The following is a 24657-nucleotide window of genomic DNA, read 5'->3' as shown; positions in this document are numbered from 1 at the left end:
CATTACTGACAGGCAGAATAATTGGAGTGCCCTTGGGGGTCTTAATAGAACCAGGCAGGTAGGCCGGCAGACAGACAGACAGATTGCATCCTTCTCCATTTGGGATCCAATAGGAGCTGCTCAAGCTGCGAGCCAGGAATTTTTCTCCAGACCTCTGAGGGGACTCAAGAAATATTGAGGATGCACTATCTTTTTGTGACCTGGAGAGGTCCTTGCTCCATCCCAGAGGGCCATGATCAGTGAAAAAAGAAGTCAGCATGGTCCATCTCTGGGCCAGTTCACCAGATGCTGTGGAAAACAGAGACAGGGAAATGACACCTAGGATTTGGAGGCAGATTTACGTAATGTCCAACAGGCACTGACTAAGAATCAATTATTCCTCAAAATGTCAGGCCCTGATCTCTGGTGGTCTAGGGTTTATATGGGATAAGCAAGCAGGAAGTACAGTGACAGAATGGCTTGACAACTTGGGACTGGTTCTTAAAATATGTGCCATAGTGGTCAGTTAAACATCACAGTGCCTAGCTCTTTCAAAGAAACAAAACGAACAGGAGCTGTGAGTAGAACTATTGCCTGTGAAAATAACAAATTGAAGTATATTGGCTGGGTGGGGCATCTTCTGCTACACCATCATTTCTTGGGGAAAATGGACCTGATATATAACATAGTGCTGTTTGTCAACATCTAAATTACTTATGCTTTGCAAATAGTATTTTGTTTTTGTTTTTGTTTTTTGTTTTTTTTCCAGTACAGGAATCAAATTCATGACATTGTGCTTGCCAAGCAAGCGCTGTGCCGCTGAGCTAAATCCCCAGCCCCGCAAATAGTATTAAAGAATTTAAAAGGGAAGGTTAATGAAATTAACCTAAGAAACTACATTTAGCATTTTAATGTTTTAAAATACATTAGGAATACTACGTATATAGTTTTATATTCCAAAGTTTCTATGTAGTTGCCATAGCCAGTTTTCAATGTAGTTACCTACTAAATCCATTACCTTTTTTTTTTTTTTTTCTTAAGATAGGGTCTTATTCATTAGTTCAGGCTGGCCTGGGGTACCATATGTTTCTCAAGCTGGCCTTGAACTCAAAGTGATACTCCTGCCTCAGCCTCTGAAGTGCTGGGATTACTGGGCTGGGTCACAAAACCTGGCTCTAAATCCATTAATTAAAATTAGCATAATATAGTTAATAAAATGTAAAATATGTATAAATCTGTTTTTGCCCAGCGTGTTTTTTTTTTTTTTTTGAGACTTTCTATATAATGCAGGCTGAGCTTGAATTCACTTGTGTAGCACAAGCTGGGCTCAAACTGATGGGCATTCTCCTGTCCTAACATCCTGAGTGGAGGGATAACAGGTGTGTGTTATTATGCCTGGCTGGCCCTCAGTGGTTGAAGCTGCATGTACAACAGATGCATCAGGCATACAAAACGTGGCATTTTAAAAAAAGAGTAGGCATTTATTTTGAGCTCATATCTTACTCTGTTTTTACTTACTATTCTGTATGCACATCAGGGGCTTTAAGGTCTCTCTTTTATAGGCTGGGGACTAAGAAGCACAAAATCATTCACAGATCTTACCATTTTTCTGCCTTTATAACAGTTGCATTGCAGATACTGTATAGGATGAGCTTTTGCTCAAAACCACTGCTATGTATAGAAAATGTGAATGCCTTTTATTTGTTTAAGCTGAAAAAACTTCACCTTATGCATGGGAAATATGAGCATGACCTCGAGCCACTCCTTTGACACAGCCTAATCAAGGCCCCAGTATGCTCTTGAAGTGCTCCTTAAGCATGGCAAGTGTCTCAGTCTCCCACTCTAGGATTAGAATGACTTTGCAGATCTTAATTAGTCTATTAATCTGGAACAAAGGATTTCCCCATTTAGTTAGTTAAACACTTACTATCTTATAGCTATCGGGAGTTAGAAATCAAGGAATTACATGATACTCCATGGCTCAGGATTAAGATACTCAATGTTGGGAGCAGCTGAAGCTAGAAATTTGTCACATACATGGCAGCAAACAAGGCCACAGTCAAACTACCTAAATTAGTCAAGCTACCTCAGTCTTGAGAAAAGCATCCTGCCTGGACAACCTCAGTCATTAGTTGCTAGGTAACCTTGTGTCTCTTGATTCGAACTTTGCAAGAGTGTAAATGAATGTCTCTACTGTTGTTGCTCAGTCCTCTTACCCACCCGGTAAAGAGGCTTCCCCTGACCCAGCTCTTATTTCTTGTCTGTCTTTTCCTCATTCTCACCAACATTCCTCCCAGGGGTGCACCGAGAGACCAACGAGTCACAAAATTTAGCACCTGAAAAGGACACGTGGTGAGCATATAAGTGGGCAGTGGGAACGCTTCCCTACTGCATGCAGCTGGGGATGGAAGTGCACTGGTGTGAGCCAGTATTCAACACTGGAGTTCTTTGGCACTGGCACATCAGGTGTAAAGTGTGATGGAGGTCTACTGACCTTAAAAATATGTATATATTTTAAAAAGGGAAAGTACAACTTAAGAGAAGCCAAAGAGAAATCAGCTTAAGAGAATCCAAAAAAGGAAAAAGGTATATTGAATTACCAATTGTTAAAAATGGAACAGAGTTTCAAGAATCATAGATGTTTACAGATGTATATAAATGTATATTAAAATGGTTTCTGTATTTACCTTACTTTTTAAGACCACCATGAAGGACTTAGAGTGGAATATTATTTAAAAATCAACTACCAAGTGGAAAAAGGATGGTGAAACAAAGGTACTGCAGATAGAGCTTGAACAGTCTAACTTTGCTCAATGAAATAAAAAGCGAAAAAATTCTTAGTCTGTGTGTGGCTAGTGGGGAGGGGTGTGAAGGCACCACAGGGGGAGGAGTACAGAGCGGGCCCTGTGCTCTGGTCCTAGGCAGACCCAGGGGGGGATTTCCTAGCTGCCTGCCCATCTTCATACCTAATCCATTTGCTGCAGTTGGCATCCTTTTGCCCATCCAGTAAAGAGGCCTCCCCCTAACCCATCTCTTATCTCTTTGCTATCTTTCCCTTATGTGCACTGCCATTCATCCACAAGGTAAACCAAGATTCTAATGAGTCACAACAACTTGATTCAGTTGGAGGAAACCTGATATCAAGGCCGCATAATCTGAAGGATTGGCTGGAGTGATAACATACACTTCTGATCTCACTGTCAATAGCTTTTGGCAGCTTTGCCTTGTTGCCTCACTGGTTGTCATTTTCCAGGGCAGGCAATCCAAAAGAAAGCAACCAAGTCAAGTGTATTTTATGATCTAACGTCAGTAGTAGTATTCAATGAGTTCACTATTTTATTGTTAGAAACCAGTTATGTACAGGGGTTTAAACTTCTGTGTATTGGCCCTCATGTTTTTTCCTTCCTCACACCAGGTTGGAGCCATTAACTCAAACCTACCGGAGTCAGAATCAAAGTTATTTTTCTTTTTGTCTTTCTGAGATTAAGGCTTAATATGCAGGTTTCAGCTGAACTTGAACTCACCTTGTTGACCCAGGCTGGCTCGAAACTCCCAGTGATTCCCCTACCTCAGCCTAAGTGCTAGGATTATGGCTGTGTGCCACCACGCCGGGCAAAATAAAAATTTTGCACATCCAATTGCTTTGGACATTAAAAGCAAAATTTAACCCATTGAGAGCCTTCCAGGTTTGCACACACCATGAAAGGTGACTTAATATCTATTAGTCAGAAATAAGAAAATTCCAGAAGTATGAAACTCTAAATGCTGATCCCCCTTCATAGCTCTCTGACATTTACATTCCTGGCTGCATTGAGGAGTGACAAGTCTTAGACACACAAGCCCTTTTCCAGTTGTCCTTTGGGGATTTCTTTGTCCCCATCTGTGTGGGGGCTTGTGCTCCTGACTCTGAAAAGTCTGTAGCTTGAATAAACTTTTCTCTCAACTGGTCTAAGGACAGATCAGATGGAGCTACCATCATCTCCTAAGTGATGTCTTTGCCTTAACTACATTCTGAGACTTAGAAATCTCTGTTCTCATCACTCAACATAGTCCATGCTCAGGATAAAGGAAAACAGAAGGGTATAAATGGGTGAAAATAAAATTCACTGTGAGTAGCAGCAGTAGTTAACTCACATGGTCCCTTCTAAGGCTCCAGAGATTCCCATCTCTCTCAGACACCAGACATGACTCTGAATCTTGTGTTTGCCTGCAAGGAGGTGCTGAGGAGCACAGGGTGATGTGCACAGGGTGTTTTTGTCTCAGTTCCCCATATGCATGTGTCACTGTGGAAATGGTTGCTGTACCACAGGGCACAGTAATAGGTGGCCTCGTATTCAGGCTGGGCCCCTGTGATGGTGAAGGCAACCTTGTCTTCAAGCAAGGAGCCTGAGAATCAGGCAGGGACACCAGGATCCAGGTTGTTGGTATGACCTATCAGATGCTGGGGCTTTTGGTAGGGTTTCTGTTGGACCCAGGCAGCATAATTATCTGTTTTGACAGCTGCAGTACTGGAGCCACAGGTGAGCGTGACCGTCCCTCCAGGAGATGTGGACAGTGAAGGTTCCTGAGCCACCACAGCCTGTGATTCAGCCCCTGAAAAGAAGAGAGGAAAGTGATGGTCAGGCGAGGAGACAGAGGCAACACCGCTGCCTTGCACAGCCCCAGCCAGAAAATCCCTGCCGACCTGTGATGTGAGCCAGAAGCGTGAGCAGGAGAGGAGCCCAGGCCATGGTGCAGACAGCCCAGGACTGTGTTCTTCAAGACTGCTTAGCACACAAGCAGCCCTCCAGCTCTCATTATAACTCTTCATACCCTGCTGGGGGCGGTGGGCAGGGTTTTCATGCAAATTAGATTGCCTGGCCAAGGAGACCCAGTAAGTTGGTCAGGTCACACCTACTGAGCTAACCCACAGTGAGTGTGTGATAATGGAAACTACAGTCTACAAAGTTTTTCAGAGTTGTTGCTTGATGTCGAAGAGAAAGCTCATAGTGCCCCTTAGGATCAGCAGTGAAAATACCACGGATGAAATTATGCATTGTTGCAGATCTTTTCCTATTTATAATCCCTTTTTCCTTAGGTCTGGAGGTTTTAGTTTTCTCAGTACATCAATTTCAGTGTATGTGGTTCCAAGTGGAAGCTTAATGGAGGTATTTTGAACAGTGGAGATCTGAATCAATTGCTACTTTCCTCTTAGACGTAGACATGAATTACTTGAGTGTAGGTATTTTGAAAACTCATGTAATAATTAGGCACTTACTCAGATCATGGACACATGAGCAGGAGTTTATTCAATCAGGCTCAGTAGCATTTCAGAATTTATTTCTGAATAATGGTTATCAGCTGTTATTAAAATGTATGGTGAATGTATAAAAAATTACCTCAGTAAAAGATGCACTTGAAACCCATTTAAATATTTGTCCTTGCCTTGAATACATTTCCCTGATCATTCTTTCCCTTTCTGAAAATCTTCTTTGATGAGTGTTTGTAAGGTTTGTTGAAAATATGATGATTCCCGCAGAAATGCAGGTCCATAAGAACAAGAAGTTGTGCCCTTAATCCACATCTTCAGTACAGCTGTCACCATGTGATTTCTTTTCAAAATGGCCATAAAGGGGGAAGTTTTCATTGATTCAGGACTTTGAGGCAGCCATAACAGCACAAACAAAAACGTGAAAGGATACTTACAATATACTTCAGATGGTGACAATGATGATAGAATAAGAATTTGAAGGAAAAGAGAGTATTTTGAGTGAGATTAATAGCAACCTGTTGTTTAATGTACTAAAAAAGTAAATGTTGACTATATTTTTCTATCACCTCACATTTGTCTGTTTCAACAGGATAATACAGGACTGCCTTGATTTGCTTTGAAGGCTTCACAAATGTGTGTGTGTGTGTGTGTGTGTGTGTGTGTGTATGTGTGTGTTTGATTACATGGCTCCCATGGCAGAACTCTGTACATTGTAGCTTGAGAACAATAGCCTTCTCTGGGCCTCTTAAACTTAGTAGCCTCAGGGTCACCTGCTACTCTGGTGGAGCAGTATTCAGAATCAAACACTATAAACTTCCGGAAGCTAAAGAGGCCAATTAAGTTTGTTTCTGTCTTTAGGGTGGACATTGTGAGTTGTAATAATTTCACTTCCTATGGAAGGAATGTTTCTCTTGTGTTGTCACATGCTTTAAGACCCCTGGGACTCTCACTGGCATGAAGGGCTCCTGAAATCAATTTCCTGTGTAGATCATTTGTTGAACTTAACACCTCTTGCCTGTCTGGTTTGCTTAATATGATATCAATGGAATGTGCAGAATGCTTAGTTCTTCTAAGATAACTGAAGTGGAAGTCAGTGCAGCTCTGGAACAAAACTTTTAAAATACCCTTAAGCCACTCTATAAATATAAATTACTTTTGATTTTTTTCCTGCTATAAAGGAGAATGTATACCATTGCCAAATAAATAGCTATTTACTTTTAATGTCACTATCCGATGTTGTGCTCCTTAGAAAACAGTCTCTGAGTTGGAGATTTTCATGCAGGGCTTTTATTTGGAATGATCTATGAAGAGGGGAAGCAAGAGGAGGTCAAGAGGGAGAAATTGACCTGTAAGGAATTGACAATAAAGATTTCAGCTTAGCTCATGTAGATTTAGGGAACTATGATGACCTGTTCCCTCAGATGCTTTGCAAAGTTTGGCAAGGTTATCTGTTGTACAAGTGCAACAACCAAATTTTCATGTGGGTTTTCAAGGGTAAAAGCTGTGACTATGGACAACTCAGATCTGTTAGTTGTATGGGAATGGGCAGAGAGCGCACCACTTGCAATCCATCATCAATATTCCTGACAGCGGGAGGGAGGGGGAGTCGTGTCTTGAAGGAGAGAACAAGGTGTGATAATAATCTGTGTACCAGGATCCCAGAGGACGATCATAAGGGGCTGCTTCCTTCTCAGTGCAAGGACAGGTTGGGCCAGGTAGGGTTTATGAAAGAAATGATAGGTTCTGGCAAAGTCCTTTGTGTTCCATTCTCTCCTTGAAAAGTGGGTTTGTGCCAGACTGGTAGATGGTTTTGTTCCCATAGAATGGGAGAAAGCACAAGGGATGATGCTGAGCCTTCCACATCCTTAGAGTTCTTTGAGTCTCTGTATTTGTATTGGAAAACTCAAGATTTTCCAGTCTTCTGCCTGGCTCAACAGGCCCTGAATTCCTGTCAGCTAATTCAGAGTGAGCCTTAGTTTCAGAGTCCTGTACCTCTGCCCATGCTCAAAATGAGCACTGGTCTCGGAGCCCAAGCCTGAAAAGTCATCCCTAATTGAACCAGAAAACAGTGTCACAGATGAGGAGCCCCTGAGGCTATCGGTAGAAGGAAGCAATATGGTTCAGGAAAGAGATGGGGCAGAGGTCAGAATTACCAGTGGAAACAAATTGGGCAAGGTTTAGCTAAAATGGAGCAAATTGCTCTCCTTTCGAGGAGAATGGTCCAGGTGGAGCTCCACAGTCCTCTTATAATTCTCCAAAGGCTCGCATTAATCTCAGATAACAGACTGAGGCGTGTATTTGTAGGTGAGGAGGTGCTGAGGAGCACAGGGTGAGTCTGCACAAGGGTATTTTGTCTCAGTTCCCCATCTGCATGTGTCACTGTGGAAATGGTTGCTGTACCTCATGGCACAGTAATAGGTGGCCTCGTCTTCAGGCTGGGCCCCTGTGATGGTGAGGGCAGCCTTGTCTCCAAGCAAGGAGCCTGAGAAGCGGGCAGGGACGCCAGGGATCCGGTTGCTGGTGCCACCTCTTAAACCCTGTGGTGATTTATAGGGTTTCTGTTGGACCCAGCTAGCGTAGTTACTGGTCGTGACGGCTCCAGTACTGGAGCCACAGGTGAGCGTGACCGTCCCTCCAGGAGATGTGGACAGTGGAGGTTCCTGAGTCACCACAGCCTGTGATTCAGCCCCTGAAAAGAAGAGAGGAAAGTGATGGTCAGGGGAGGAGACAGAGGCAACACCGCTGCCTTGCACAGCCCCAGCCAGAAAATCCCTGCCGACCTGTGATGTGAACCAGAAGTGTGAGCAGGAGAGGAGCCCAGGCCATGGTGCGGACAGCCCAGGACTGCGCTCTTCAAGGCTGCTTAGCACACAAGCAGCCCTCCAGCTCTCATTATGAGTCTTCATACCCTGCTAAAGGAGGCAGGCAGGGTTTTCATGCAAATGAGATTGCCCTGCCCAGGAGTTCAGCATCTTAGTCAGGTCATACCTACTGAGTTAACCCACAATGAGTATGTGGTAATGGAACCTACAGCCTGCAAAGCTTTACAGAGTTGTTATTTGATGTCCCAGGGCTAAGCCCGGACCCTCCCTCTAGTATCAGCTATGAAAATACCACTGATGTCTTCTATCTTCCTACAGGTCTTTTCCTACTTATAACCCCATTTTCTGTAGCTCTGGAGTTTTTGGTTTTTTCAGTACACCAGGTTCAGTTCCTGTGATTCCAGAAACCTTCGTGATGGGAGATATTTTTAGCAGTGGAGTCAATTATTGCTTCAGTCCAAGTCATAAACACTAGATATCTTGTGTAGAGGTGCTGACACCTTGGATTCTTTTGGTGTCTGAATTTACGTTTCTTAGCAACCCACCTAATAACAGGCCACTTAATAAGATCATTTCCAAATGAGCAGAGTTTCATTCTGTCATTCTCTGTAGCACTTCAGAGTTTATTTCTGAATGGTATTTATGAGGTGTTATTGACATATATGGTGAATTTTTTAAAAATTCTTGTAGTAAAATACACTTTACTCCCCTCAAAATATTTGTCCTTGCCTCGAACAAATTTCTCCCATCTTTCTTTCTCTTTCTTAAAATCTTCTCTGGTGAGTGTTTGGGAGGTTTGATGAAAATATGATTGAAGCAGAAATGAAGGCCCATAAAAACATGAAGGGGCTTCCTTAATCCAAGGGAGGCAGGCAGGGATTTCATGCAAATGAGTTTGTCATGCCCAGGAGTTCAGCATCTTGGTCAGGTCACACCTCCTGAGTAAACCCACCAAGAGTGTGTGGTAATGGAACCTACAGCCTACAAATTTTACAGAGTTGCTATTTAATGTGCGAGGGCTAAACTCAGACTGCCCTCTAGTGTCAGCAGTAAAAATACCACGAATGTAATTCTGCCTTTCTACAGGTCTAGGAAGCAGTATATCTGGTACCATGTGATTTCTGCTCAAAATGACCATAAAGACAGATGTTTAAATTGATTCAGGATATTGTAGCAACCATAACAGTCAACCAGAAACATGAAAGAGAACTTACACAACTATTTAAGAAATTAGCAGGATGATACCATAACTATTTGAACCAAAGGGAGTATTTTGAGTGAAATTAATGGCAACATGACATTTAATGTAATAAAAAATTTAAATACTGACCATATTTTCTGTTTCTTCAGAATGCTAGAGGACTACTCTGATTTTCTCTGAAGGTTTGACAGTTATTTCATGTGTGTGTGTGTGTGTGTGTGTGTGTGTGTGTGTTATCTTATGGCTTCCCTAGCTGAACTATGTACATCATAGCTTGAGAGCATTTGTCTTCTCTGGGTCTCTTAAACTTAATACCTTCTGTTTCACCTGGTAATCTGGTGGAGCAGTATTCACTATCGTAGACTGAAGTTCCAGATGCTGAAGAGGCCTATTAAGTGTATTTTGTGAGGATGGGCTTTGTGAGATGCAATAATTTCACTTCCTGGGGGAAGGATGTTGTCTCCTGTCTTCTCACATGCTAAAAGATGTCTTGAAGCCTTGGACCAAGCCCTTAAAATACCCTAATTGTTTTTTCCCTAATTTCTCTCTCAGTGAGTTTGTTATTTGTGTACAGAAAGGCTAATGATTTTTGAGTGTTGACTTTGTATCCAGCTATGCTACTGAATTTGCTAATTAAATCTAGACATAATTTGGTAGAGTTTTTGGGATCATCTTTTTAAAGTACCATATTATCCATGAATAGTGATAATTAACTTTCTTTCCTATTGTTATGCCATTTATTTCTTTCTCTTGTCTAATTATTCTGACTAAAGTTTCCAGAATATATTGAATAAGAGTGATAGCAGTAGGCATGTTTGTCTTTTTCTGATTTTAGAGTGAAAGCTTCAGTTTTTCTTGATTTAGAATGATGTTTGTTGATCTGGGACTTTTCTTTCCTTTTTCTGAAGGTGTTTGCTGTCTTTGCCGATTCTATTTGACCTTTCAAAGAACCAGCTCTTCAATTCATTGATGCTTTGCATTGTTTTCTTACTCTCCATTGCATTAATTTCCACTCTGATCTTTTAAATATCATCCCTTGTATGAGCTTTGGGCGTGGCCTGCTGTTTTTCTAGCAGCTTGAGGTTCAACAGTAAGGTATTTATTTGGGCTTGCTCTGTTTTCCTGATATGGATATTTACTGCTATAAGTTTCCCTCATAGGACTGCTTTCATTGTGTCCCATAAATTCTGATATATATTATTGACATTATTGTTTAATTTCCACATGTTTATGAAGTTTTTGTGGTTTCTTTTGCCATTTATTTCCAATTTCATTGCACTATGGTCTGATAATATGGGAGGGATAACTTTAGTTCATATGCATTTACTTAAGCATTTTCTAGGAGCTAGTATGTGGTCTATTTTGGAGAATGTTCCATATTCAGCTGAGAAGAATGTGTATTCTAATGTTGCAGGATGTAACATTCTGTAGACATCTACTAAATCCATTTATTCAAGAGTTTGGTTCAGTTGTAGTATTAATGGTTGATTTTTTGTCTAGTTGATCTACTTGTGGCAGTGGAGTGTTGAGGTCTCCCAATAGAATTGTATTAGTACCTATTTGATTTTTCATGTCTGGTAATATTTGTTTTATATAGTTAGGTGCTTTGGTATTTATTATTCATATATTTAGGATTGTTATCTCTTATGATTGTTATGATTGTTACTGTTGGATTGTTGCCTTTAGAAGAATATAATGACCTTCTTTGTCTCTCTTAATCAGTCTTTGCTTGAAATTCACTTTGTATAAATAGCTTTTGAGCCTTTTCCAGGTTCCTGTAACACCAAGTGTTGTTTTCCATTCTTTAGCTTTTGGTCTATCATTTCTTTTTCAATTAAACATGTCTCTTGTGTGCAGCATATGATTGGATCTTGCTTCTTTATCCATTCTGCCAGTCTGTTTCTTTGGATTGGTGAATTGAGACTATTAACCTTGATGGTTATAACTGATATGTATTCACATATCCTTGTCACATTATTTTCCTGTTTTGCTTCCTTTTCCCCTCCTCTCTGTTTAATTATTTGTCTTGTCTGGTGTATTCCTTCTGTTTTGGTTCACAGAGCTCTAGTCCTTGTTATCTCTTTCTAGAATTTCCTTCAGAACATTTTGGAATTTTGTTTTGGTGGTCATGAATTGCTTCAGGTGATGTTTGTCATGGAAGTATCTTATTTCTCCATCAATTTTGAAAGATGGTTTTTCAGGGTACAGCAATTTAAAATGTAGTTTATTTTATTTTAGGACTTGAAAAACTTCAAGCTCTCCTTGACTTGAGGGTTTGTGTTGAGAAGTCAGTAGTGATTCTTATGGGCTTTCCTTTATAGGTGATTGGGATTTTTTCTCTCAATGCTTTTAATATTGTGTTCTTGTGTTGAGTTTTTGGAATTTTGACTATTATATGCCTTGGTGTAGATTTTTTGACCATGGCTAATTGAAATTCTACATGCCTCACTTGTCTGTTTGTAAATTCAGAGAAGCCAGGGAAATTTTCTGCTATAACATCTTTGACAGATTTTTATAAGATTTGTGCTATCTCCAGCTTTGTTACTTACTGTAATGAATCTTATGTTATTCTACTTTGCATTGTCTAGTAGCTGCTGGATTGATTTCTCATAGTCCTTTGCTATTTTAATTAAATCTTTCTTTTCATGATCACTAAATGCAAGCATGGCTTCTATGTCTGAGGTTTTGTCTTCAACTTGATTTTTTTGCTGCATATACTTTCAGTGGAAATTTTAGTCACTTGGCTAGCTTCTTGAATATATTTTATAGATTCCATTTCTGTCCTGTTTTGCATCTTTATGGTTTCCATCATTTTCCTTAGCTACTCTATTTTTTTCCTGTGTCTGCCTTAGAGTCACTAAGCATGTTTTTCATTGTGGTCATCATCTCTGTATGTGTCTAATAAATTATTTCTGATTTATTATTTTCTAGAGCCTTGTTCATTTGCTTTGTTACCACTTCCTACAGGACAGGTGAGTGTATTTTTTTGTTTAGATGGGTATATTTCAGATTGCTCCACCTCATTGCTCCCTGTATTTTTGCTATGGTTTCATATAGTTTCATATGGTTTTCATATGGTTTCCCCAAAGCCTCATGCAGTCATGGGGGAGGGCTTCTAGAATTTATGATTGATTCATTGTCTAAAGCTAGGATTATGGGTGATAGTGTTACACTGGCCCTAGGAGGTGTAGTTTGCATACAATGTAAGGGAGGGAAAGAGGCTGCTTGCCACTCCTCCCCTTGTGCTCTTGTTGCCTTTGTTGTGTTTTACCACAATGAACTGTTGCCCACTGTCACGTGCCATCCTGCCTTGGAGCCAACTTAGTACTGACTGAAACTGCCACAAACTGTGAGCTAAATAAATGTTTCCTTCCTTTATTCTGGTACTCAGATATTTTGTCTCCGCAATGGCAGAAAAGTAACCAAGACAGTTTTCCTTTGCTGAACTGGATGTCTTGGATTTCATCTTGTTTGTCTTCTCATTTTCTATTTTTTTAGCTTAATTCCTAGACTGATGTTTATAAATTACCGATGGAGAATATATATATATATTTTTTGCGTGTGCTTAGAACCCTTAGGAGATGACTACTTCTCAAAAATGTCTTCCTGCCTGTTTCTTTGACACTGGCCCACAATATTTTATATGACTCTTAGGCAAACTCAGTCTAGGTATACCAGGAAGAATAACTGGTTAGAACAATGATATCACTTTGGCTAAAGTAGTACAATCTGCAATGCCAATAGCATCAACCATAGCTTAGAAAATGACAAACTGAGGTATGTATTAATTTGCCATCTTTAACTATATGATCTGGATTTGTGGTTATATAACAAAATCTAAAACAAACCAGAAAAATGAGAATAGTATATAAGTCCTTAATATGTCAGTTTTACTCTCAGGGGAGAACACTCAAATAAGTTAGGGGACAAATAGAGAAATAAATGAAGAGAAAGAGATAAGAATCAACGTTAGAAGACAGAGGAGGATCATACAAACTTTGGGAAACTGGCACAGAAGTCAGGAGGGAAAGAGAGAAGCAAGAAAGAAAAGAAGAACAAGACAGAATAACAACCACAGAAAAACTAGAAACCACAATCCCCCTCATAAAAGACAAGCTCAAACAAGGAAGTTAAAAAAACACAAAAGAACCAAAAAAAAAAAAAAAAAGGAAAGAAAAGAGAGTGAGAGAAGAGGAAAACTGTCCACTTCAATGTTTATCTCTGTGGTCACTAGTAGACTACATGTAGTGGCAGAGTCCAGATCCATGTTGATTTATTGCAGCAAGCCAGGATTGGCTTTATGGTGGTGTAGCAGATAATCTCAGTGAGCTTGCACCTTCATCTTCCCTGAAGTTCAGGTGGGTTTATGACTGTGAGGCTGGAACTAGACATATTCAGCCTGCAGTAGTCAGCTCATTTTCTGTACACTTGAACTTAGCTGGGAGCCATTAGCTGGAACCAGTAGATGTACTGAGTTCTGAGCTCAGTTATTCCCTTCTCAAAGCTCCCATCCAATCACCCTCTCCCTCAGGATGGTTAGCCAAATCCAGTCCACTCATCAGCCAGGGCAGTCCACAGTCTGCACTCCTCTGTTGTACCACTGCATCTCTCTGTGGAGGACTCTAGGGTTGCCAACAGTCACTGTGTGTCCTCAGATTTGAACTACTTCTCCCACACAGTGAGTCCTGACTCAGGGAGAAGGTGCCTCCCACAAGCTCCCTCTTCTTTGTTGAAGTTTCTTTCTTCACTCTCCCTGGGGGATTCAACTCTGGCTTCAGATCCTTCCTGGTCCCAGGAGACCCACTTTCCTCCTTCTTCTCTTCCTCACATTTCTGTATTCCAGGGTCTGGAGAGCACATCACAGAGAGGCTCTCTGCTGCTTACCACTCCATCATCTTCCTTATAGTCCTGAGATTTGAGTTTATATCTGTCCAAAATCCTAAACCTTATGGTTAGAGGGTGACAAAAGATGACATTTAATTCAGTCTACTATATTTAACTAATAAAGCCCTCCCCCCATAGTCTATTCACTCAATTCTTAAATGAACTTCTGTGCTTAGAAATCCTATTACAATGTACCAGTAGAATGATGCATCTTAAGGACAAGAAGCCTTAAGAATAGATCATTAGTGTTTCCTGAAATGCTTATTCTGACTGTGTGCTATATAATAAGAGTATAATCTTCAGGATTGAACTATAAATTTAAGGATTGAGTTCTCTGACTAATTATTTTGAATTATGAAACCTGAGATATCCATGGAGATATCTTAATGTGTGGTAAGTTAATACTAGATGTGGTTTGTTTGGAATTCCTCAACTTATGGCTATTGTGTCAAGTGGGGGCCTACTTGTGGATGGTTGTGCCCTTCACTTATGAAATTGGACCTTAATAGATAGACCTAGTATTAGAAACCCATTGAACTGTGATCCTAGGTGAGTTTTTCAACATTACACAAATAAATCCATGCTGTGAATAGCAGTGAGGTCCTCTTCCAAACCTCAGGTACAGAGCAGGCTCAGAATGGCCCATCGTCCTTTTTAGGTGAGCTCTCTCTCCATCTCTGTCTGTCTGTCTCTCTCTCATACACACACACACACACACACACACACACACACACACACACACACACTGAGAGCTCTTTGTACATGCAGATGATGTGAACTGGCAATTTTTGTGAAGCTCATGTGGGTCATGTGTGTGCACCTAACCCTGTGAGTCAAGGTCAAGCTCTAGAAACTTCAAGGAAGTTACTTGTGCTATGTTTCTGTGGAAAAAATCACCTGTTTAGATCTAGAATATCCCTTCTAACTCTCATGCACTCAGAGATGGAGCTTTTAGAAGGACATTAGATCATGAGGGTGCTATTCTTATCAGTTATTGCCCTCCCAAAGCTCCCATCCAATCACCCTCTCCCTCAGTGGATTCATCTGCTAATAAGCTAAGCTGCTGAGTCCACTGATATGGTATGGAGCCTGGTTAGAAGAAGGTCACTGGAGGCGTAACTTTGCAGGACGTATCTTTCTATGCAGTTTTTATCTTCACTCTCTCATCCCTTGGCCTCCATGAGGTGAACATCTTTCCTCTCTTAGATCCTTCCATCATGTCCTTCCTGCCTTGGGATCAGCTGACTATGGATCTGTTCCTCTAAAATCCATGAGCCAAAATAAACCTCTTTTTTAAAATTGTGGGCTTGGATGTTTTGTCTCTATAATGAGAAAATGACTAAGACACAATGTTGAATATAGACAAAAGGGAGAAAAGATAGGGGTACATATTAAACTGTGAATGCATGTGTGAATAGCTCTATCATCTATGAAATAAAATTCCTTCAGGACAATGGTGAATGGGAACAACCACATATTTACATGCACAAACCTAAATATATCAAATAATTCTGAGAAAATATTTGCACCTAGGGAACCTTGTAATTAAAATTACAATTATCTTGTGTCATAATGGTGTACAAGAAACAACCTGAAGACTGAAACAGTGGGGAAGATCAGATTTTATTCCTGTCCCTACGGGCAGGCTGATCTCTGAATAAATATCAGCAAATATCTAAAGGGAGGACTGAGTATATATAGGTTTTAAGGTTGGGGGTGCAGTTTTAAGGAATCTCAAAAAATCTGGATAAAATATTTGAGTTTAAGGTGCAAGGGCCATCAGGTTTGTACAAAGAGCTGGCATCAGGGGACTACAGGGCTACCTTAGCTCCTCATTAAATTTTTAAATTGCCATTGCTTCTTGTTTACCCGGGGCCAGCTATTTCCAGCAATGGAGAGTCCATTGTTTGTAGTGGGCAGCCCAAGACTCTGTTAGGTCACTCTCAGACCAGTCCTGACATCTTGAAAGAAAGAATTTCTCAAGCAGGGTGGGGAGCTCCCTCTGAACTGTGAGTTAGGACAATGGGGAAGAAATAAACACCTGATAGATCAGTCAGAAGTTTTTGTCTCACTTCCTCCCTGGCTGTGTCACTGTGGGCTACACATAGCTACTCCCACTACCATGGTTTGACCCACAGTAGTAGACATTTTCATCCTCTTCTTGGATGCTCTGGATGGTCAGGTACCGATCCAAGCCAGAGCCTGATCCTGAGAATCGATCAGGGATTCCATCGCCCTTGGATCCTACAATTCCACTAGTACCCACTCGCATCACAAATCGAGGGCCTTTCCCCTGGCTCTGCTGATACCAGTCCACCGAGTAACCACTGTATCCACTGCTGAGGGTGCAGGTGAGTTTGACTGTCTGTTCCAAGGAGGCAGATGCAGAGGGCAGCTGAGTTAGCACAGGCTGGGAGAGGGACCCTGGAAACACAGATCTCCATTAAGAATCCAGTTGGGAGACAGCAGAATGGTTATAGGGGAAGGACAGGGCTGGTGTCTGGGTTTGGGCCGCAGTGGTCCCTGTGGAGGCAGTGACCATTTCTCACATCTGACCTGTGAAGAGAGTGACGATGGTGAAGAGGAGATGAGCCCAGGCCATGGTGGAGATGCCCCAGTGCTGAGTCCTTCAGACCCTAAGCTGAGACAGGGATCTCAAGCCTTTTATCCTCCCAGTGAATTACTGGTCAGGGCCTAGTTCCCCATGCAAATCTCATTACCAAAGCTAGTATTTAATAGGGTGGTGGCTAAGAGAGACAATTTACATGAATTTTAAAAATCTTAAAGAAAAATCTTAAGAAAGAATTCATTTTTCTTCCATATTTGAGTTCATCTTCATGAAGTCCTTTATAGAAAAGTCACTGTGCTGAACTCATTATCATTATACAGGAAATAAATAGCAAGTAATTCTTGAAATTTTTACTTAACTTTTTTGATCTGATTTTTTCTCTTTCTTCTGCTATCTATAATTTAGAAATATATTGGCACCAAATGTAGTATGTCTGGAAATAAGGAAAGACAAATGTAGTAAAAGGTAGATGATGGCATACCGAGTAGGATTTGTTTTTCCTCCCCCTAGTCTCAGATGGTAGTTTTAACACACAATGTGGATGTGTGAAATTTACTCTAGACCTAGTCTATAATTCCATCTGGCTGCATCCCAAACCCCAGCAAAGCTGGCCCACTTTGTGGAAATACCTGTCTCAACTTTGCTGAGCTAGGTTAGTGTAGGGGTGATCTCTCACATGAAGATGAGATTGAGGGCTGTGTAGGGACCTCACTGTGTGTTGAAATGTCACCCTGAACGCTGTAGGATTGGGCAGTTTTTATTAAGTACACTATGAAATATGTACTATTCTGTTGTTGAAGTGGGTGTGTACTAAGATTATTGTGAATGCATGTCTATCATGACAAGGACTTTGAAACTGAGGATGGCAATAATATCTAAATGTTGGGAGCAGCTGGAGCTAGAAATTGGTCATACGTGCAGGGACTTCAGTGTCCTGTTGTCCTGTTTCCCTGTCAACGAGGCTGTGTATTATGAGCTCTGCATTTTCCCATGAGGGGAAGCACCTGCTGTAACCTCTAACTCAGGCCACCGAGCAAAAACCAGGTTATTAACTGTGAGTTCTTTGTATCTGTTTTGGGCTTTGCTAACCCTTTAGAAGGCTCACAGTGCCCCCTAGTGAGCTTTCATAAGTCTCTGTAGTTTATTCTCTAGTTGTATTGTGTCTTCCATTGTATATGATTTTTAATTTCATTGTTTTATGTTTGTTTCATAATAAAATAATTAGAGAATAACAATAGCTAATACACTGCCATGACTAGAAGACTATAGGTCAAGATTACATGTCTGACAAGGATGGCAAAAGTGGTACTCACAGTACAAGTTATAGACAAAACAGACTCTCTCTTACAAAAGAGAAGGGAAAAAAAGAGCAAAACTTTCTCCACAATGGACAAGTAGAAATCACTATTTTAAGTGTAACCAATTAGCATACTCTGAGTAGCAAAATAGAAGACAGATGAGCACAAAGAAGGGAGAAGTTGAAATTCACAAATTATCTGTTCCAACGTTTTCAAAAATATATTAATACGTAAAGTTCCTTTTCATGAGTTCCCAGATTTTGATCTTTAATTTAATTTTTTGTTCTTCTTAAAATGACATTTTCTTTTTTTTTTTTTTTTTGGTTTTTCTCCGGTACTGGGAACCGAACTCACGACCTTGCGCTTGCCAGGCAGGCGCTTTGCCGCTGAGCTAAATCCCCAGCCCCCGACATTTGCTTTGATGATGACCATTTACTCCGTTCCCATTTGTTTCAAGAATTCTGATGGTTTATTATCGGGATTTCTGGTTGTTTTAAAATCTGTACCACACAACTTGGAGCACCTGAGTTGTTTCAGTGATGGTCTCTGAGGACGGTCATTCTTCATTCAGCTTGTGATTTTCCTAGTGCTTGATAGGATGATTTTGGGGACTACTTTTCTAGATATTTGTACGGTAGAGAATTCATTACAGATATGTTAATGATCTGAAATGGTACCTGCTATTGGTTCCTTTGTTTTCTCTACCAATTTTCCATTAGACTTTTTCAGGAGAAATAGGACACACCTCCCTTTGAAAGCATTTAGTTCCAGTTTAGAATTAGTCAGACATGAATCACTTGGGATGTGCTTTCCATCTGATGAAAGTTTCATGTCTCGCTTACCCTTTATCTTAATCTTTCCCTTCAAATTTGTGGCATAATGTAGATTATGAGTTCAAGAAAGAAACATGTGTCTGATCTGAAGTGACTGTCAAGATTGAGGGGAAAAGTGTTTGTTATTATCCCATATGGGATGCAGAGATCATCTAAGACTACACTGGCTATAAACCAGCTTCCAAACAGGTCATTTGTTTCAAAAACAAAAGGCTGAGTTGCTATCAGTGTGCATCACATCTTCACCTGTATTTTCACTATGTTGAAGGCTCACATGCTCCTGAACACTTGGATACTCAGAATCATTCTTTGGCTCGTTCCTGAAGGCCTATTGGCCCAGTACAGGGGTGAAAAAATTATTTCTCCACAGATGATGAATGGAAATTATTATGTTCTTATCCTTTTTATAAGAAAGATCTTAATGATATCTATATATGCAGAGTCCATGCTCTCAGGGCCACCTCCCTGCTGGGATGGCCCATGGGCTCTGACAAGGAAAGCAAGAAAAGCCTGATTTCATTTTAGTTAAAATGAATATGCTAGCTCAACCTCCATTTATATGGTTGTAAAATCATTGTCACACAAAGCAAAATTTAAAGGACAGCACAAATTATTTTTTTTCCTAAGAGGCTAGTAACATTGTTTGATATTTGGGGAAATGAATACTGTTACATGTACCTCGTTCCAAGTACATTTAGTGGTGCTATAAGTTATTTTTACATGTCAAAAGTCATTATTGTCTAATTCCCATGGCAGGCTCGGGTTTTGTGCTACTTCTCCATCTGTGAGTGTCACTGTGAGAAGCACTGCTGAGCTGGATCATACAGTAATAGGTGGCTTCATCCTCAGGCTGCAGCCCAGAAATATGCAAAACACCTGCACTGACTGAGGTGTCTTTGGAATCAGAGAAGCAGCTGGGGAATGCCAGAGCCCTGTCCCTTACATGAGTCTGAGGAGTAGTATAGGAGAAACCCGGGAGGGCTCCTGGGCTTCTGCTTGTACCAGTATATCCATGTACCACCAACACTGATGTCGCTTCTCAAGGTGCAAGTAAGTCTGGCAGATGCTCCAGGAGATGCAGAGAGGGAGGGAGGGTTCCTGAGTGAGGGAAACTGAGAAACAGCCTGAGAGAGGGAAACTGCAAATACAGACCATGATGCATTAGGAAACAATGACTGTGCAAAAGTTTTGCAAAAATCATAGCAGAAGGCACATAATGAGGTGAAATTGCACCATGTCTGCAAGGCCTGTTCTTACCTGAGCAGTGAAAGAGGAACAGGAGGAAGAGTCTAGGCCATGGTGGAACTAGTCCCCTGACCCCAACAGTGGCTTCAGTTGCCCAGGATCCTTTTCTTGCCCGGTCCCTGTGGGAGGAGCTGTTCATGCAAATGTGTTTCCATCTTGTCTGACCCAGCCCCTCCTGAGGCCTGGTGCTGGAGCTCAGCTCACACTGCAAAATGAAGAGGAGGGAAACTTGATTTCCTCTCTGTGCAAGTCCTGGGAGGAAGTATCTTCTGAAGGAATCCATACCTATGCTCAACGTACTCTGCAAGGTCACAGATGACACAGAAGCTGACCCTGTCAGTGAGCACTGGACCCAATGCTCTGGCCAGGGTCTTTGTGTGACTAGGTCTTTGCATATAGCTGTGCAGGACCACAGGGCAGCCCTACAGTGTTTCCTGCTGGTCAAAGGACTCACATCTGCTCATGGCTCAGAGGACAGAGAGCAAATCATTCTGTCCCCTTCATATAAGGATGATCTGACTTCAATTTTCTGTGCTTTGGTAGACTCTGTAATTGTCATAGATTCTTTTAGAAGGGGTCTTGTTTATACACGTTTAGCATAACTGAATGTGATACTATAAAAATCATATTCATGCAATGATAAGGAATTCTCCTAAGAAAACACGTACATGTTCTACCTATTTTAAATTATCCAAAGAGTTTGAACTTCTCTTGTGTAAATGTACTTGTGCTTGGTCTTCCACAGTTTAACTTATTTATTTGCTTCAGTATTTGATAAAGTGAAGGAAGAGTCATAGAATGAAAGATTTGCAACTGCTGTCTCATGTAAACATCAAGTCCACGATCATACATACATCCTCTGACAGTCATTACCTGTGCCAGCCTTTCATTCAATGTAGAAGTCTCTCATAGTTGGACAGTGAGCTCACCAACTTTCATTTTTTTCCACAAAATTTCTTCCTAGAGTCTTTTGTGGGATTGTGAGTTGAGGGGATAAATATCAGAATCAACTGACCATGTATATTTTGAGCTCTGGTTTAGCATTCTGGTGATGAATAACTTACTAGCTCTTAGTTCATTTGAATGTGACCAGATGCTCACAGACTCAGCCTGTTCTCCAGTGCATTTACTCGTGGGACCTTTCTTCTGTGTTTAGTATTTGCTCCCTCAACCACCACCTTCTGAGATTCTTTCCATAGTGCCTGGCTTCCATCACATCTTTCTCCACCTTTTGCACATTAACTCATGAGATCTAGCCCATCTTACTAGTTACCATTTCCAGGGCTCAGTCCATATGGCTCTCTCCTTCTAGACAGGAAGTCCACTTTCTTATTTTTACTTTTTTTTATTTTGGTACTGGGAATCGAACTCATGACCTCAGGTTTGCCAGGCAAGCACTTATGCTGCTGAGCTATATTTCCTGCCCTAGTTTCTTATTTAATATCTCCTCTTGAATCAACTCAAGATTCCTAGGTTCAAAATATAGCAGCAGTGCTTATCTTAGCTGTGGATCTCTGCCTCTCCTAAGATTCTTATTCTGATAACTTACATGTTTATGCTACAATTCTATGTTCAGTTTTTCCTTCTTCTGGAGTGTGCTGTGAAGTCTGAATATACAGCAGTGAAGAATCAGAAAATGAGAATGACAATAACAAAGTATAGCAAACTAATAAAAGAATCTTCTCTTCTCAAAATGTTCTGTTCCTAGTGGAAGAGAAACACAGTAAATAATCACAGAACCATGGTGTCTTAACGGTGATGCAACCCTGACCATGTTCACCCCATGCACCTGGATGGAGCCCACTGCTCTCTGCTGAGTTCTCTATGGAGGTTAGGGATGTTGACACTGATCAGGTCCTTTCTCTGTCCATAGCCCACACTTTTGCTCTCTTCCCTGTCCTCTGACAAAGGCTTGAGTGCAGATGCTGGTTCCCAAGTAACAGGGCCATGCAGACTCCCCCACTGTGTGTCTTCCATATTGAACCTCAGTATTTATTTCAATTTTGTCACATTATTAAGATCCATGATTGTGTGGAGGGCAGTGAATGCCCCTTGGACATCCTCCAGGAAAGAGTTAGTGGAGATTTCTCTGTTGTTCTGCTTGGGAAATTATTCTTATTTTATTTTCCACACCTTGGGACTATAGCACATGAAAGTGATAGAAGATAGGTGGAATCTAGATGTATCCTGTGTGAACATGGATGATATGGGTCAGGATCATGGTCTTTTGTCTCCAGGAAGATACTCAGTTTCTAGATTTCAGTGCACAGCAGATCAGTGTTTATGGAGTAGAAAGATAACAGAGCAGTTGATGTTAGTGATTGCACTTTGAGTGCACTGTGAGTGCCTTTCCTACAAGGAAATTCAATCCCCATCCATGAGTTGTGACAACCACACATGATCAAACTGACTCTCATTTCTGAAAAGAGCTTAAGGAAATACATTACAACATTTATGTATTTGCTGTAGACCCAGAACAGTTTCAAAATTTTTAAAATTATGTGTAGTTATACTACTGAGATCACATTCATCACAGGGAATTTGTACACGAACATGATATATCTTTTTTGGTTTTTTGGTTTTTCGTTTTTTGTGGTTTTTTTTTTTCCGGTACCGGGAATCGAACTCACAACCTTGCGCTTGCCAGGCAGGCTCTGTGCCACTGAACTAAATCCCCAGGCCCCATACATGATATATCTTAATTCCTCTTTTTTTCCCATTTCCTTCCCTCCCTTTAAACATTCTTCTCCTTCTTACAAAACTTTGTTTCTATTTTATCCTTCATTTCTCATTTTTTTGTTTTCCTTTCCATGTGACATGAGAAACTGAAAGTATAGAAACATCCCCAAATGTATAGTAGATAATGAAAATAGGAAGAAATTGTTCAAAAGGAAAGGGTAGCTAGTGAAAGGGAGGTGGGACAGGAAGATTCAATTATTTTATTATTGTTTTAGTACAGTTTAGCAAGTTTTAGCTCTCCATGGCTCTTACCAAAGACCTAAAATACTTGCACTTTGATCAACGTCTTTTTGGGTTTGTTGGGCATATTATGTATTTAGATATTTTTCAAAGATTTGAAAAGTTTGTATTCATCAATTTTCATGTACATGTTACCATCCTTTTTATTCTTATCCTTCTGACAGCCTCGTTACGTATATGTGCTTACACTTGATGATGTCATATGAGCTTCTACAGTTTTGTACATTTGTTTATGTTATAATTGCTTCTTATTCATTAGAAATGATATCAGTTCTATGTTTTTAAGATCATTGATTGTTTATTCTTTATTGCTTTGTTAAATTTTTGTACCACATGAGACATATTTCCCTTACTTTCTTTTAAATGATCGCCCCAGTTTTCTTTATTTCTTAGAACATATTTATAATAATGGAGTCAAAGTCTTTACTTAGTAATGACAATATCTGTGCTTCTTTGGATGGAGTTTGAATAGATATTTGTGCTCTTTCACTTGCTTTGTTATTTAATTTTGTTTTGATATTAATTTCTCTCATGAATAAGCAGCACTTTCCTATTCTTTAAAAATCTTCCTTACAATTTCACTTAGACAGGCTACAAAACAGCGTTAAGCACAATAGCTTTTCTATACACTTGTAATAAGCCACCTGGAAAAAATGAGGAAAATAATTCCATTGATAATGACTCTTGAAAATACATAGTAATCAACCTAAGTAGGTAAAAGGCTTCTACAGAGAAAATTACAGAACACTGAAGAAAGAAATTGAAGAGGAAACTGGAAGATGGAAAGACCTCCCATATTCATGGGTTGTCAGCATTTCTTGTTGAAATTTCTGTATGATCAAAAATCAGTCTACACATACAGTGCAATCCCCATCAAAATTCCAATGATATTCTTTCCAGAATTAGAAAAGATAATCTTGAAATTCATTTAGAAATTAAAAGAATAAGAATGGTGAAAGATATCCTAGGTAAAAAGAACAAGCTCAGTGTCTGATTTTAAACTGTACTACAAAGCCATAAGAACAAAGCAGCATGAGGACACAAAGCGAGACACACAGACCCATGAAACAAAATAGGAGGTTAAGAAACAAAGTCATGCAACCACGGCCATCTGACTTTGGACAGAGAGTCCCAGACAAGTGTCAATTTCAGAAAAGATAATCTCTTTAGCAAATGGTGCTTTGAAAACTGCATACTTGTATGTAGAAGACTGAAACTAAATTTCATCATTTATCTCATACCAAAATAAATTTAATACTAATCATAGACTGCTATAAGACCTGAAACTTTGAAATTTCAAAAAGAAAACAAGGAAAGCACGTAAAGTCATATGCACAATGAAGGATTTCCTGAGTAGATATTCCATATTCCATAGCACAGAAAACAACAGAAAGAATCAAAAGTATGACATCTAATTTAAAAGTTTGCACAGAGCAAGAGAAATAACTAACAGAATGAAGAGAGGATTAATATGTGAAAAATATGAAGAACTTTAAAAATGTAACACCAAGAAAACAAGTCAATAAATGGGCAAATGAATTAAACAGACACTTGTCAAATGAAATATAAAAGTACAAGAAGTGTGTAAAAATAATA

The 24657-nt window shown here is 40.2% G+C and overlaps 1 protein-coding gene and 1 gene segment (V, D, J or C); one reads left to right on the top strand and one right to left on the bottom strand.

Annotated features, from left to right (window-relative positions):
• LOC102009145 overlaps positions 1–24657 on the bottom strand; it is a 718028-nt gene that overhangs the window by 677236 nt on the left and 16135 nt on the right.
• Positions 12190–24657, top strand: part of LOC102020204 (low affinity sodium-glucose cotransporter-like) — a 134889-nt gene continuing 122421 nt past the window's right edge. Inside the window, exon 1 of the mRNA XM_013520389.1 lies at positions 12190–12225. The gene's annotated coding sequence lies outside the window, so the exon portion shown is untranslated. The remainder of the gene's footprint in view (positions 12226–24657) is intronic.

The sequence above is a fragment of the Chinchilla lanigera genome, unplaced genomic scaffold, assembly GCF_000276665.1.
Source record: "Chinchilla lanigera isolate Chin_1 unplaced genomic scaffold, ChiLan1.0 scaffold00054, whole genome shotgun sequence".
Classification (NCBI taxonomy): Eukaryota; Metazoa; Chordata; class Mammalia; order Rodentia; family Chinchillidae; genus Chinchilla; species Chinchilla lanigera.
Note: the sequence above shows the minus strand (reverse complement) of the source record. Positions and strands in the feature narration are given on the sequence as shown.